At 50.9% G+C, this 13,619-nt stretch overlaps 1 protein-coding gene across 2 annotated transcripts in view; it reads right to left on the minus strand.

The window, feature by feature from the left end:
- Positions 1-13,619, minus strand: part of ZIC4 (Zic family member 4) — a 179,003-nt gene that overhangs the window by 141,538 nt on the left and 23,846 nt on the right. For both annotated transcript variants that reach the window (XR_005258027.1, XR_005258026.1), the window contains exon 4: positions 4,097-4,167. The gene's annotated coding sequence lies outside the window, so the exon portion shown is untranslated. The remainder of the gene's footprint in view (positions 1-4,096; positions 4,168-13,619) is intronic.

Consider the following 13,619-nt stretch of genomic DNA (forward strand, 5'->3'; position numbering starts at 1 on the left):
CTTTGCTCTGGAAGAGCGCTTTACTGTGCAAAAGGAGCAGAATTTCTGACCGGAATTGGACTGTTGGCAAAAAATTTTTAAAAAAATTTAAATTTAAAAATAAAAAATAAAAACCCTCAAACTTTTCTCGGAGTGCCTAGAAAATTACCTTTTCCACAGAAAATATAAAAAGCGCCCGACCAAAATTAGCCGAAAACAACAATCGCTTCGGGAACACATCAAGCCCTTGTTTAAAATGGAGGCTATAACATTCGAAATTATTTTTTCTTGACACTAGGAAAAAAACAGACTCGCTTGCTTTTCTATACCTAAATGAATAAAAATATTCAATTCTGGTATATAAAGATTGTTCCCTTTCTAAAAGGTGGTTTTGTTTTGAAATCATTATTGACAGTGCCTGCGCAGAATAATCTGTCTCTCCTTTAACCGATGACTTCTCCTTCCTAAGGACTCTAAATCCCAGCAAAATCAAGGAGAGCACCCCTAAACACTCTCAAAACTCTCCTGGCGCCGATGGCCATTTCATTCGGGCGCTTCCTCAGCTGCCGTTTCTCCCAGGTGAAGTTTCCTAACGAGTTCCCTGGCTCCGAGCCGAGGCGGCGCCCGGCGTGTGCGGCCGCGCGTGGGTGAAGCCGCGCTCCGCCCGTGCCCCTGCTCTGATCCCCGCTCGCTCTGGCACAAACGAGCCCCGGCGCTCTCCGCGCAACTTCGCTTTGAATATCATCTGGCCTGAAAGTTCACTTCGGTCGTTTTGCCTCTAGGGGTACGCGCTGTGTTATTCTAGGTCACTCGTGACTTACAAGCCTAAGGAAACATGTGTCCACATCAAAACCCGGCCACACAGAGGCGAATAATCCGAGGTATCATTTCAGCCTGTGGGGAAGGCTGTTTCCACCGGGTCAGGTTGGGCTGTGTCAGGAGGCAGAGCGGAGCGAGCCGCGGAGTGCCGGGGGGGCGGCGCTCGGCAGGCGCTGACCTTTGCCGCCGGTTTGGCTGCGGCGCGACCCGCGGAGCGCGGGGGGCGCGGGGCTGGGCACGCCCCCCACGCGTGTCCGTGGGCTGGGAAACGCGCTCATCCGGGAGCAACCGGCCTCCAATGGAACTAGATTTGGATTCCTTTCAATTGCAAATATCTTATTTGAAAAGTCCGATTGCTCTTTTTCTAAACGTCATTTCCCGCATAGTTGTAAACGAGATAATATAGTTGTCGATTTTAAAATTTCCAGTGATTTATAGAAATAAATTCTCTGTCTAACTGGCAACGAGTAATAGCTGAATTTCTCACTCGGTGCCATTCAATCCCGCTTCTGCAACAACTGTTTTGGCTAAGCTAGCTTCCTGGTTTCAGCCTATCTGTTTGGCTTTAATGCCAAGTTAAAGTTAGATCTGAAAAAAGATGTTCGTATAAACATGAATAAATTTTTCAAAAATGCTCCTGACTAATAGTGACGTGAAAATAAAACACAGAGAGAGAGAAGGGGGGGAAGTGCTGTTTCCCAAAATTGATAGACAGTAAAAAAATTGGTCATCAAAAAGTCTCCAGATGAAGACAGTAAAGGTAAATCAAAGCAGAGCAACTGTTTGCAATATCAGTTTTACTTTTCCTGTTGGGCTGCGCAGTATTTTACCGACTGGAAGTACTATCAAGATGTGCAGGTATCCGCTTACATCAGAAACTGCATTTGGTATAAATATTCTGTTCCAGAGAACCGCTTTATCGCGTTTCCAAATAATAAAGTACCCTTTGAAACAAAAGCCGCACATCAGGTGTCATTCTATTCATGAATGATGCGCTGCCTCATAAATGTGACGGGTGACTGTATTTATGAAAGGTGACTGTTTTCTGCTCCATGCCCCTCTCCGCCTCCCCTCCCGTCGCCTCTGTCGCGGAGCGCGGAGTCCCGGCCGCCGCCCTGCCCGTCCGGCAGCCGCCCAGAGCCGCCGGGCTCCTGCCCGCCAGCCCGCTCCACCGTGCCTCCCGACCAGGCTTCGGGGCGATGCCGTGGGCTCAGCCATCAAATTCAAGCACCGAACACTTCCGCCAAAGGGCAACTTTTGTTTGTTCCCCTAAAGTTGTATGATGTTTGCCCAATTTCAGCCAGAGAGGCTTGTGAGAAGAAGGACGGGTCAGATTTACAGCAGGGTAACCTGCCTGCCTCCACCCCGTGTCACCCATGAATTTCTCAGGTGCGCGGTTGCACCTCTGCCCTCACATCTGCGCCATCAGCGGTGCCGGGACAGTGCCAGGGCTGAGAGGATATGTGCCATCACACGTTTGCCATTGCCGGTCCCAAACGCCAGCTGCTAGAGCAGCTCGACAAAGCCACGCTGTGAATTGGGCAGATTAAGAATCTGTTGATCGCCCTGGCCACAAGTTCGCTTTTCTGACCTTATATCCCTGTACAGCCGATCCTTTGGTTTGGTCTGGTTTGGGCTTTTTAAAGCCGACTCTTATTTTACGTGTTAAATAGTCGGCTCTTTAACCAGCAACTAGCAATCATCAGACATTAATTTATACGGCTTTTACAAATACCTAAGCTATTTAAAATGCTGAACTGGGTTGTGTGTGGCAGGGAACATCTATCTATTGAATAGGCAGTGTCACACGGTAGCATGCTCTCTTGTCAAGGGTGATTGTGTTTTAGGCAAACATTTGAGCAAACATAAAGGCAAAGGTCAAGTACTGTTCAGTTGCAGTGTGTGCTAATTCACCTAGCTAACCAATGGGGCAAAAGTTGCATTTTCTGCGAGCACCGCAGACCAAACCTCTGCGAAGGGCATTATTAGCTGTGAGCCGGCTGTGATCGTTTCCAGACAGCTCCCGGGTGGAAGGGCTGGGAGCTCAGAGGGTGCCCGGGGTGCAGCTACTGCACCATCACCTCCCGTTGCTAACAAGTGCCTTCCAATAAGCTGGTGGTTTTTGTACTGTTCTGACCTCATCCTTTTTTTTTTTTTTTTTTTTTTTTTTTTCCCTTCCTTTTTTTCTTTCCTCTTTTTCTCGCTATTTATTTCTTTCCTGGTGTTTTCTTCCTCTCCCTCCCCATCCCCCGGACAAACGAAGACGGGCTGCCCATCGCCAGCCGGCTCGGTGCACTGAGCATCTCCGGAGAAATTGGGCGAGCAGAGCCCGGTGGCAGGGAAGCGCAGTTTGGCTCCTTATTGAAAGTGCGTGGGGAGGAGGGGGAGGAGGCACCGAGTTACTTTATTATCCTCATTCCTCCCCAAGTCGCCGCAATTTTTAAAAAGCCATGTTTTGAATAGGAAAGGCTGGAATTTATTTCTGAGGGTGATCTACCTGCCGATTTTCCCAAGCAAACCTTATTATTTCTCATAGGAATGTTTTTCCTGCTATCTATCAAAAAAAAAAAAAAAAATCAAAGGACTGGGTGGTGGTTGTCACACTCACAGCTTAGAAGTGTCTCTCTCTCGCTCTGTCTCTCTCTCTCTCTCTTTTAAGGAGAAAAAAAAAAAGAAAAAAGAAAAAAGAAAAAAAAAATGATGACCCATTCCTTCCTTCTCGGTTCAGCCTGGAGGGCTCGCACTTTGAATCAATAGTCATTTTATTTGAACCAATGGCTGTGCTTCCACCCAGGCTGTACGTACAGTACTTTTCATAATAAACAGGGAGTTCACAGTTGTGGTTTAAGGCGCTCAGGTCTGGGGGATGCACGTGCAAAATAAATAAATAAATACATAAATAAATAAATAACATGACAGTGGGATGAAAAAAGAAATCAACCAAAAAAAGAAAAACCTAACAAACCGCCAAATAAAAACTATTATTTTGAACCCTGGCGAACGCTCCTGAAATTCTTACTTGTTGCCTTGTGGCACAGAGGCACTCGCCTCCCAGTCCCGCACCGTGGGGTCTGGCTCTGCCTGGCTCTGCTGCTGCGAGAAGCAGGAGGATTTTTTTCCTTTTTTGACAAAACTCCAGGAAGAACATCGACAGCACCAGAGACGTGATTCTGAGCGCAAAACTCGTTTATGGCTAAAATGACATTAAAATCACGAGGGCATATTTTCTTTGCAACGCAAACTTTAAACACAAGCATACACTCATGAGAAAACACGTCAAAAATAATTATAAACTTACCCCCGCCTGCCAAACCATCACAATTTGTGGGACTCTTCTTTAGTGCTGCAGACAACTTGACCCTTCAAGCCCTGCATTAAACACGGTGGATACAGTGAAACAGGAATCATATAGAGAAAAAAAAATTGGTTTGTCATATAATTCTAAATAGTTTAATCTTCAACTGTCTCGGATTTCTTTACAACTCACTGGCTGCGGTCCTATAAACACCACCTGGGCAGTTTCACAAGCTTTAAAGTTTTGTGCGAGTGTGTGTGTGTGTGTGTGTGTGTGTGTGTGTGTGTGTGTGTGTGCGCGCGTGTGTGTGCAGTAACTTGTTTAAAAGGCATCGTTACCATTCAGAGGTATAAAAGTATTGCCCTGATCTTTGGCGTGATGGGATTTGGGTTTTGGATTTGGAAGGGGTTTTTTTACATGCACCTCTCATTTTACTTAACTTTTTAAACATGGGAAAAGCTGGAAGCTTTAGTTTTCGAGAGACTTTTCTCGTTATTCATCTGTTTGGTCGCCTTAGCTGCACAAAAGCGTATCAGCTGCGTTATGAAAAATGGCCTAAGCCCAGAGAATGTCACAGTGGTCGACTTATTATTTTAGCCCTTCTTAAAAAAAAAAAAAAAAAAAAAAAAAAAACCTCAGGGAAAGTTTGCTTTTGATGAATTCAATAAAAGCGGCACTGCAACGGAAGAGATTTTAAGCTAAAATCATACAGCATGGGGGCAAAAGCTTAAATCAGCCAGATGGCCAAAGGTAGACAGAGTCTGCCCGCTTTAAACCTATCCACCGAAGTTACAGTCCCCCAGACTTTTAGCTTCTTATTATGTTTATCGTCCTTTGTCCCACTTCCCCCGCCCCCCTTAAAAGTGTCTCAACAAATAAATAAACAAAACTGAACTTTTGCAATTCATATGTCACGAACAGTTTTTCTTCCCTCCTCAACTCAGGATTTCTCTCGCTTTTTTTTTTTTTTTTTTCTTTTTTTAACCTTTTAAAAATTTTATTAGTTTAAAAAAAAGACACGGTATTCGTAGTCCCTGGGCAAGGTGTTACTTTTTAATTTACCAGCACCTCATGTCTCATCTCCAAGGAGGGCTTCCCGGCTGTAGCCAGAAAAGACAAGTCTAGGGGACTGCAGGGATTGCAGCTGAAGGCTGTGCTGGGAATCAGCTCCCGTCTTTCTTCTGAGTAATAAATAGATCTAAATAATAACTGCTATTAATAATTATAACAAAAATAAATACCACAGGATAGCGACTGTGTGGGGCAGGGGGTTGCATTCGGTGTAGACTTTGCTTATTGTTAGGAAACACCCATAAACAGCCCTAAAACCACTTATAAACTCCAATGTCCTCTGCCGTAAGAAGCTTTGCAATTCTTGTGGTCCCAGTGGCACTCGGAGACTGCCATTGGCTTCCAGAAGTTGTCCTGGCTGCAAGCGAGGGCAGAGATGTGACGCCTCATCCTAAGTCCGAGGCTGTGCCCACCTGCTTTAGTAACAGGACAGAGTTTCTGGTGCCGCTGGACGGAAGGAGATGGTTCTGGCTCTGCAGGGGTGACAATAATCTGCAGGGGCAGTGCGGAATGAAAGCTCCCTGCCAGCCCTGCCCGTCCTGCCCGGGCTTCTCTTGCCCCTTCTTCCATAATTCTCCCATGCAGCAGAACAAGTGTCCTGGCCTCCCCGGGGGAGGGGGGCTGCAGCCACCACAAGTGCCCAACGCCGAGCTGTCCCCCTGTCTCCCCTCTGTCCCTGGCCACGGGACCGGACCCGGAGCCCCGGACCGGCCAAGAGGGGCAGACGGCGGGCGGAGAGGCCGGGCCGGCGCCTCCCGGTGCCCGCAGCCGCCGGTGCCCCAGGGCCGGGGACACCCGCCACTAGCACAGGTAGCGCGGCCACCGGAGCGCGGGGCCCGAGGGCGGCTGCGTCCCCGCGGGGGAGTCACCGAACCCACGCGTGGAGGCGGCAGGTGCTGCCAGCCACCGAGGGGGCACAAGGTCCTGCCTGGGGTCCGGTCTGCGGGCAGGCAATGCTGCGGGCAGTGCCCGGGAGCCCAGGGTTATCCCCGAGAGCCGGCTGTGTCCCCAGGACAGTGGGGATATGAATTTTTGATATTTGGCTTAATTTGGAAACGATTAAACGAAATAGGAGGAAAATAACCCTCTACTCTGCTAAAAGCCAGCTACGGAGTGGAGGAAAGAGCCTGGTTTTGCGTGCCTGAGTGGGCGAGTAGCGCACTGGACACTGTCCCTTCAAAGAGCAAATTTATACGGAGTTTCCCAGCGACCTGCGGGAATGGCTCCCCGACAGGCGCTGCCGGGGTGAAGACGACACCAGTCACGACAGTGGGCAGGAGCAGAAACCGGTTTGCAGTCGTTTCCCCGCTGGCGCAGCGGTTTACGAGAAGCGCTGAGATGCCGGCAGGAAAAACTTTGGGACAAGCAGCTCCCCCACTCGTGTGCGTGGGCAGCTGAGGAGCCCTGGGCACCGCGGGGTGGGCGGGCACCTGTGTCCCGCTTAGCAAGCCCTGACCTTCGGCAGCCCCCGCCGCTGCCCAGCGCACGGGTCTAACTTGTGTTCCTGCCTCCACCTGCGGCTGCGCTTCGCGGGTCACCTCGACGTGGGCAAGAGAGACGTCTGGGGGAATTCCGATGATTTTCTAGACGGCTTTTCCCCGAAACGCTTGAGAAATCCGTTAAATCAAAGACCTCGAGAGGCTCCCCTTGCATCCCCAAAGAACGCAAGCTGGGGAGATTTGAAGAGGTTTCATCCCACTGGGAATGACAGTGCACCATCTAAGGGTGTTTAGAAAATTTGGAGGAAGCAGTTAAATCGGTCGACCTAATAAGTTTTGGTTTTGATTTAGGAATATTTGGTTGCCCATAAAATAAAATCGATTCTGAGCGGTTTTACAGAAAAGGGAGTAAATCAGAGGATAAAGGGGTACCACCCCGTAGCACGCTGCCAGAAGCGTACTTGCCCCCGCTTACACAAATGGTCTGGACAAAGAAACCCGCTGCCCCTCGGAGCTGCCCCCTTGGCCCTTCTTCCCCAGCGCTTCCCTCTACGTGGGACAGGTCCCACCGCCTCCCCCAGCGCCGCTCAGCCCCGCCTGTGAAGCCTGTGCAGAGCGCTTGGAGACCCCCCGGGGATGCGGGATGCTGTGAGCGCTACTGGCGCTGCCTTCACCCCCCGGCTCCCTCGGGGGACGACGGCGTGGGGCGCCCCGCAGTTTGGAGCCGGCGAGGGGGCAGGCTGTCCCGGGGCCGGGGCCTCAGCACTGCCGGCAGGGCTGGCCGTCCCCACCTTGGTCACCAGCTGGCCTTCCCCACTCTGGCCTCTGACAGACTGGACACTGCCGACACGTTGTGACCCGGTTCCATCGGGATCCGGGCCCATCGGGTCGGCTCTGCCGCGCTCCGGGCACGGTGGGCCGGGAGCCAGCCCAGAGTCGCGCCCTGGGACGCAGCCTCGCCGCTTCCCTGTAGGAAATACGGACATGTGGTCATGTTTACGGTGCGCAAGATATTAGACGGGCTGGTGTGTCCTCCCGGCTGTAGGCTGCCCGTGAAACGCGGGTGTTCAATCCCCGCCCCGCTGTGTTACAGCTCCTCTGCCCTGCGAGGAAACTCGCTCTGGCTCTGAGGCCCCTTGCTCCGGACTTCACACCTTCTGAGCACCGATCCTGGAGCTCCCAACCAACCCAAACTTCCCTGCAGTAAAGAAGAATAAGGGGGTTTTTTTCGGTTTTGGTCCTCTGAGCGTTTTCTCAAGTCAGGACTCTGCCAAGGAACGGAATGTGGACGTCGTTCCCTCCGGCTGCCCACCGCCTGCTAAGGATGGGCTTGGGGGCAGAGGCGTCCCCGGCAGTCCTCGGTGCTCTCGAAGGCTGTGCCTTGTTTCAGTGTTTACTTGCCGTGCTGCAAATGTCACCAGAATGCAACTTTAGTGCTTTGTGGTTAATATTTTTCGCCCGAGGTCTATCACTGGCATTAATTGTCCCAATAAATTGAGATATAGTGTGCATAATGCAATGTAACAATATGGTTATATTCCACGTGTATGACTTAATTAAGCTATTTGCAGCCTGATGCTGCAAGTCAACGGGTGTGCAAGTGGATTAACAATGTACTGTTCTCGTATCCTCAGGATGGTGCATAATTACTTTACTGGTGGTACATATCAATTTTTGATGATTGCAGAACACATGCTCACTTTACCAACAAGCGCTTTAATAACTCTCCGTTGTGTTTTTAAAAAGCGTTGTTTGGAAATATTTGGAAGCCTCTACAAATAATGTTCGAGGTTCGTGGCGCGAGGTTCAGACCCGACCTCTGATGGAGTGCAGAGGTTGTGAGGCAGTGCCCAACCGCGCTGCCCGCTCCCGGGGCCGGGAGAAGCGCGGGGCCGGGCCGGCCGTCGAGGCACTCGGGGGGTCCCCGGGGACGGGGGCCTGCGGAGAGGCGGGGGCAGCGTGCCCCAACACATGCTCCTGACATTTGCCAGCGGAGTAATGAAATTAGGAAACTCGATTACAGGGCGGCGGCGAGCCTGGGGAGCCCCGGCTCTTTGTTCCCGTGAAGATGGCGCCAGGGTCTGGCCGGCGGGATTTAGAGCGTGCCTCTCCAGCAAAGGTGGAGGAGGACGAGTGCCGACCTTTCTGAGGACAACTTAATTCCTGCAGCCTAATAGCGCTGGGGGGGTCAGGTACCACCCTGGAGAGCGAGGTCCCTGCGCCACGCCGAGCGCGGCCAGGCTGCCCGCCCGGCCTGGGGCTCCGCGGCACCGGGAGCAGCCCTCGGAACACAAGGAGAGAACAAACAACGTGCTGAGAGCTGCCGCATGACACTGGCACGCTCCGGCGTCGCTCGGGAGCCCGACAGGGGTGGCCTCGAGGGGCCGGGCTGGGTGCGCCTGTCTGCGGGCTGGGCTCGGGCTCCGGCGTAACCAAAGGCAGATGGGTTCCTTGGCTTGGGAGGGCGTTTAGCAACTCCCGGCCGCCGGGGCTAGCCGGAGAGCGAGTGGGCTGCCAGCACGGCCGGGGTGGCGAGCAGCCCGAGGTGGCGGGCGAGGACAGCAGAGCGCGGCCTGTGCCAGCCCCGGCCCCTGCTCCGCGCCCCGCTCCCGCCCAGGCGTGGTGTCGCTGCTGCTCCAGAGGAAGAGACGATTTGTTCTTGTACCTGAAGCAGGTGATGTTTATGCAGAGACATCTGAATGACAGCAGGAGTGAAGGACAAATCTAATAAAGCCTAATAAACCGTGAGAGTCTAAATGTCATTAAACTTACAAAGATGAGAATCCAAATCACCAAAAAGGTAAATGTCTTCATTAGCCTGATCTCTGAAGACTGTCGAACATTTCATTAATTTATAATTTATGATTGTTTGACAAATATTGAAAAGTATGTAAATATGAGGGGGATAATGTCTTTTCTGCGGGAGATAAGGAAATGACCCAAACTGTACGTGCCTGCTAGATTACACACGAGGTTCCATCTATCTGTTATCAAACTGTGCTTTCCCTTTATACAACATATTGTGAAACTGACAAGTGAAATAGTGCAGATAAACCAATGGTTTAAAACGTAATAAAGACAACAGCCATTTGCATTTTTTACATTTTATTACAAAGGTAATTTACTATGACACATTTCTGAATGTAATTTATGAAAACATTTTAAGGCAATTATATAATGTATACAGCACTCGGAGACACAGAAAGTCAGATAAATAATAATCTTATGGATCTTCAGAGACTTTCTATAACGCTGAAAATATAGACTTCTGCAGGAACAGCAGTAAAACATAAAATCATAGAAATAAAATGCAGAATGATGTAATAAAGAGGAAATGGGTGTACTTCGAACTGGAATTGCAGCATTAGATATTCAAGGAAACAATTTCATCTATTCCAAAGAACTAGATCATCTCAGACTATTATTTTTTTCCTTCCTCTGCGTTGTGAGACAGGCTTCTAAAAGAAAAGACTATTTCTGAGCAAAACGTGTTGCCCCCCAGTCCTCTTTGGTGGACCAAGAAGTGGACGTTCCAGTGGGGACCCCGGGGAGGCAAGGAACGGCCTCCCTTTGCTCTCCTGTGACAAAGGCGAATTGCGAGTTTATTATCACTCGTCTTCTCGGAGAGAGAGAGAGGGCAGCAGGCGCTGCTCGGCGTGGGCAGAGGAGGCTGCACGGGGCTGGGGGTGCGGGCAGGCCCGGGCAGTGCCGGCCGCTGCCGCCCCCTCCACATCCCACCGGCTGCACCCATGGAAGGTTTCCACAGTCCTCCCGCTTCTCTGCACAGCGCACACTTGCTCATGCCCCAGAGTGTCCACGGCGAGGTGGCCACTGTTCTGGTGGACGAGCGGCACAGGGTGGCCGCCCGAATGGGGCCCTGCGCCACCCCCGCCCGCGCTCCCGGCTCTCCGCGGCTGGCACAGGAACGCCTCGGTGCTTACCGTGAGAGCAGGGAGATGCCCAGAAGATGAGAGAGGACAGCGTTCCCCGATAAATGTCTCCATGTACCTCCAAGGTATTTGCACTCGGAGGGTCAGCTGCCCATCGCGTGCAAGTGCCTTGGGTTTGTGTTTGAGCGGGGTTTTTTCCCCAAACCACCCAGTAGACAGTAAGCCACGGAGCAGAATTTTCTAAAAGCCCCGCATTTCCCAGAATGGGCTCTGTGTCTTTGTCTTTACATAAAACAGTGCCCGTTGGCCAAATGTGCCTGTAACGAGCTTGTAAAACAAACCAGAAAGCTCAGCTCGTCGTCGAGACTGAAACCAAGTCGCTTCATTCCCAAATCTTGCAAATATGTTAGGAGTCTTAGAAGTGGGACTAAAAAGCCTCCTAGCAGAGCTGCTTACCTGCTGTGAGCCTCACTGCCACAGACCCTTTCACCAGACATATTAAATCTCTTACCCTAAGAAAACAGGCACTTGTCACAATTGAAACCCGACGTATCGGGGCAGCGGGATGTAAGAGTTTAGGGAAGTCTGTGTTTTCCCCGGAGGCCCTCCCGAGCGGGTGTCCTAACACACCTCTGCTAGAGGCCTGCAGGCTCTGCCCGACGTTTCCGAGGGCCACATCCAGAGAGTGCTCCAGAGAGGTGGCCCTCGACGTCCTCCCTGCGCACAGCCAGCCCCTCGCACCTGGACTGGCGCTTAGTCGTTTATGGAGTGAAAGAGGTTTCAAGGAGATGGCAGGTGACTTCCCCGCCAGAACCTCGTTGGTTACGCTCCCTCTCTCCATGGGATGTCCCGGCTGTGTCCCCCGACGGCAGATCCCGCTGCCTGCCCCAAGCTGGGGGTTGTAGGGCACGGCCGGCGGCCGCGCTGCCCGGCCCTGGGAGTCGCTCCCACGGCCCACCAGCAGCCGGGGCGGGGGGCCGCCAGCTCTCCTCTCCCCGCCCTTCGGCAGCACGCTGTCATTCTTTCCCATCTCTGAAGTATGTGTTTTATTGCAAATTGTTTCATTTGATGAACAACATTCCCACCGCCCTGAGCAGTGCCTAAGTGGAAAAAGGTTTGCTTGGCATTGTGAAAGAGTTTCAATGATAATCGTTTAAAAAAATAGTCAACTAGGCACACACAAGAATATCTAGATATCGCCAGACGTGCTGAACTGGCTTCCACGGACCTGGGCTGCAAGGTTTTCCACCCAAACTAGCTCTCATCTCTTTTTTTTTTCTTTTTTTTTTTTTTTTTTCTGATGAGACAAGGAGCGAGAGGTCTTCTGTCGCACCATCTCACGTCTAGGGCAGGTCCTCCCCGTCCAGTCCTCACACGGCTTTTTCTAACCATCTTGGCGAAAGACTGGCAATTGTTCAAAACTGGCAAAATATCTCGTGTAGTTGAAGTTCAATACGTGCCAGGCGACGGAAAGACACTGGCAACCGGTTTTAGTTTGGCTCTTTTGGCTCTTTTTTTTTTTTTTTTTTTTTTTTTTTTTGGGGGCGTAAATGATTTCTTACAGCACTCGCAGGCTTGTAAGTTACAAGGAAAGGAGGAAAAAAGGCAGAGACGGCCGGAGGCTGGGCTGGGAGAAGCCCACCGATGCCTGAGTCATAAAAGCGTACAATGAAAGGGCTTTATTGTCTCTCGTTAAGCAGTTCATAAGTGACCCCGTTTATTTCTGAATAGCCATGTTTTGATGACTTATAGTATATGCAAAAACAAACTTTCCCGCGGTGTTTTTTTTCTCCGTCATGCTTTTCTTTTCAAACAGCCAGATGATTTTAAAAAGAAAAACACCCAGAAATGATAAATCGCGTCGCATAGCTAATGGCTGGAGGGCGCGTTTACCAATTCATAATCATTTATTCTTGGTGATGTATGACCCTTACTCTTAAATCTCAAAAGCTTCTATTTGAAGGTGTAAATAGCTTTTTCCCCCCTTGCAGTAAACCTTACTGCATTAGCAGTGATTGATCTCCTGTACAATTCGTCCCAGAGTGCTATTTTAGAGGGGGAACACTGGCTTTTGGAGATTAACTGGGGAGTCTGTTACATATTAATGAACCTAGGAGATATACTAACGTTTTGGTAATTTAGTTATTTGTGTCTATAGCTTTCGCCGTTATTTTCTCTTAGACCCCCGCGGTTGTTATACATCGAATTAAAAAGTGGTCCTTCAGCATCATTTTTTCAGTGGCAACTAAATGCCATTTAATGTGAAAAACAAATGTTGACTTGTCTCTTGAAGGAAGTGTGTTTCTTGGCAAGACATCAAAGTGTTTTAAACTGTATTAGAAGGGTTTGTTAGTTTTCTTACCCGGAGCCTACGGTAATGTAAGGAAACAGCCTCTCGGTGGAAGCACCCGTCGGAGGGGGGAGCGGGCGCTGCGCAGTGCTGCACATAGGTGCACGCTCGAGAGGCGGCTTTAGCTGCAGCAGGAATGCACAGGCACCTCTTCGCTGGGATTACAGCCTTGATTAACGTGCTAATGAATAGGGATGTTAAAGAGCGGTCCGGAAACCCGTCTGTGAGAAGGAGGAGTGAGAAACTCCTAAGGTTGGGCTTAGCCTGCAGAGAGAGCAACTTCACTAAAATGTCATTAACCTACTGCTCCTTAGCAGACGCTCGGGCGAAGCACCTCGGAGATGTCTGAGAAAGGGCTGAGGTGGAAGCAGGGGGTGGAATCCCTGCTGGGCTCTCGCCTCTGCCCCCGCAGCTGATGCGGGGCTGCGGAGCGGGCAGGGCAGCCTGGAGCCACCGGGCCGGGCACGGCGCACTCGGCGCCGGGGCAGCCGCTGCCCCACTCCTCGGCGGAAAAATAGTGTCGGGGAGATGGCGGGGCGGGGGAGAAAGGAGACCAGCGGGTTTTTTTCAGCGGTTCCGCTCCCTATTAACTTTGACATCTTTCTCGGATTTATAAATTAGAGTTCATTATCCTCGAAGGTCGTCAAAGTAGGCAGGTCAGCTAAGAATTAATGCGTGCAAACCCGCTCTCTACAGCTGGCTTCTCCCTGAGCTGTCTGGTGGGCTCAGGAAGTTGGCGGAGGCTTCAGTCACTCCAGTGGTCAAAGAGAGATACC

Source organism: Motacilla alba, chromosome 9 (assembly GCF_015832195.1).
Source record: "Motacilla alba alba isolate MOTALB_02 chromosome 9, Motacilla_alba_V1.0_pri, whole genome shotgun sequence".
In the NCBI taxonomy this organism is placed as follows: domain Eukaryota; kingdom Metazoa; phylum Chordata; class Aves; order Passeriformes; family Motacillidae; genus Motacilla; species Motacilla alba.